The following is a 2,905-nucleotide window of genomic DNA, read 5'->3' on the forward strand; positions in this document are numbered from 1 at the left end:
TATATATAATCGAGACGAGTTGATAATAATAATCAGCGCAGAGCTCAAACGGTTAGGAGTTGGAAGCTGAAATTTGGTACACAGTTAGGGTACGTCACGAAAACGCACACTAAGAAGGGATTTTTCGAAATCCCCCCTGGGGGAGAGGGACAGGATTAAGCTTAACACTTCCATCAACAATAGAAGTGTTAAGTAACAATGAAAGTGTCAACAATGGAAGTGTCAACAATGGACGTATTACGTAACAATGGACGTGTTACGTAACAATAGAATTGTTAAGAGAAAGCGACGTTTTAAGAGAAATTACAGTTGGTTTTCGTTTTTGCAGGAAATTCAAGATATTTTTAGACCCATGTAAAAATTCTGTAATTAGTCTGGAAACGGGGATCCAATTTTTGCATTCTGTGAAAACGGGTAAGGTTGACTATAACGTAATAATCTTAATCTTCGCTATCGTTACTTTTGCCCGAGCAACGCCGGGCCCACCTGCTAGTATGGAATAAAAAAGACAGACAAAGCGTCCCATAGTCAAAGGTGTAAGGTTAAGTATTCCAATCACTTTTGCGTTTATAATTTGTAGAATTATTTGATTCCGGGTGAAGGCAAATGCCCCGTTTTCAATTCCTCTGTGGACGCCTACGACCACGAATTTTATCGAAAATTTTAACTCACCGATCTTGCAACGCCACAAAGATCCACGGCTACATCGGCAGCAGAATTTCCCGTTCCGATAATCAAAACCCTCTTATCTCTAAATTTCGATGGTTTTTTATAATGGTGAGAATGTAAGACGTCTCCTAGAAACGTCTCTCGACCGGGAAAACTCGGATAAAACGGTTTACCGCAACTTCCCGTACAGACCTTAATGGCGTCGTAAACGTCTTCCTCTTCTTCTTCGTGTCGATCACTTTGGCGACGACTTTCCGTTTTTCAGTCGAATCGAAATCTTCTGTTTCTTTGACGAGAGTCACTCTTCTGCCGAATCGTACGTGTGACATCAACGAATACTTCTCCGCGTATAAGCAGACATATTTGTAAAAATCGGCGTGAGGCATAAATACTGGAAATTCGGCAGGAGGGGGAAAGTCGCTNTTTTGCGTTTATAATTTGTAGAATTATTTGATTCCGGGTGAAGGCAAATGCCCCGTTTTCAATTCCTCTGTGGACGCCTACGACCACGAATTTTAACTCACCGATCTCGCAACGCCACAAAGATCCACGGCTACATCGGCAGCAGAATTTCCCGTTCCGATAATCAAAACCCTCTTATCCCTAAATTTCGATGGTTTTTTATAATAGTGAGAATGTAAGACGTCTCCTAGAAACGTCTCTCGACCGGGAAAACTCGGATAAAACGGTTTACCGCAACTTCCCGTACAGACCATAATGGCGTCGTAAACGTCTTCCTCTTCTTCGTTCGTGTCGATCACTTTGGCGACGACTTTCCATTTTCCAGTCGAATCGAAATCTTCTGTTTCTTTGACGAGAGTCACTCTTCTGCCGAATCGTACGTGTGACATCAACGAATACTTCTCCGCGTATAAGCAGACATATTTGTAAAAATCGGCGTGAGGCATAAATACTGGAAATTCGGCAGGAGGGAGAAAGTCGCCGAAGGCACTCATTTCTTTGCTACTGTGTTCATCACTGTGCTTTTACTTACAGATGCCACATAAGGTATATCTTCGTCTCGATATTTCCATAAACCTCCTATGTCTTTCGTGATTTCGTAACAAGTAACTTGCAGATTTTCTTCTTTGCACGCTTTAATCGATGCCAAACCACTTACTCCCGCACCTATAACGGCAACTTTCTTACTGAAATCCATTTTAACTCTGACAGAAATTATCGCGTTACGAATTTATTTATCGAGTAAAATCACTAACAATTTATGATAAAGAGGTCCAAAGTAATTTTTCACTCTGCAGAAAATGATAAAGAGTATGTCGAATTTCGATAAACTGTTTTCACATGTTTAACATTATCTCTTTTTATATATATCTGATAATATAATTTTGTAATTTATTTGTTTTCTGAACCCGTGTTTTACTTTTTATTGACTGTGGAACACAAGATTGTGTTATTAATCAAACTGAATCAACTGAATAAAGATGGAAAAACCCAATTGTTTAATTAATAACACAGTCTCGTATTTAATACTGAATTAATTTTGTAATTTGTGAGATTTAAATTAAAAATAACTTGTAAGTAGGCGATAAAAATGTTCATCAGCTCCTATTATTTTTGCTTAAATGAGAATACGAAAGCAATGCAATGTAAATCAAGAAAAAACGACTCCGTCTGAAACTGAAAAATAAATAATAAAAATTGTCGAAAATTTAACCACGAGTTGCTTAACTTTCCCGGCAAAATTTAAAACTATTTCTTAAATTATTTATATTTTCAGTTATTAAAAAATGGCAAAAAGCTTCATTTTGAGAGTAGGGATAGGTTTTATAAAAGATTGTAATATAATTCTTTTATTTCACTTTTCGTTGATTCTGTTCCCTTTATACTGGGTGATTTTTTCCCAGCATGCATCCACGTTCATGCCAGTATTCTAATTTATCAGATTTACATATTCGACGATACAAAAGTGTTCTATCATTCTTCTCTTAAAACAATTTTTAACTGTATATAATATTTTTTACATTATTTCAATCTATTTTACAATGATATTTATTACACCACGGCGACTCTTGTCTTTTTAGCCGAGTCGCGGCTTCATGTTCTTTCTTTCCTGTTTCTCCAATGTAAAACTTCGTTTGTAGACAAGTACATGATAACCTATAAACTGAAATAAAACATGAGAAAAACTAAAACAAATGAAGGGTTATTTTTAAATATAAATTCTATAAAAGTTAATATATGCTCTGGTATTTTATATCTGTTAAGAGTTCCTTTA

General features: G+C 36.5%; 1 pseudogene; it reads right to left on the reverse strand.

The window, feature by feature from the left end:
• The window catches only part of LOC111641632, a 5,262-nt pseudogene extending 3,278 nt beyond the window's left edge, over positions 1 to 1,984 (reverse strand).
• Between the last annotated feature and the right edge of the window lie 921 nt (positions 1,985 to 2,905).

This window comes from Centruroides sculpturatus, unplaced genomic scaffold (genome assembly GCF_000671375.1).
Source record: "Centruroides sculpturatus isolate CEXI.00-Female unplaced genomic scaffold, Cexi_2.0 scaffold1087, whole genome shotgun sequence".
Lineage (NCBI taxonomy): Eukaryota > Metazoa > Arthropoda > Arachnida > Scorpiones > Buthidae > Centruroides > Centruroides sculpturatus.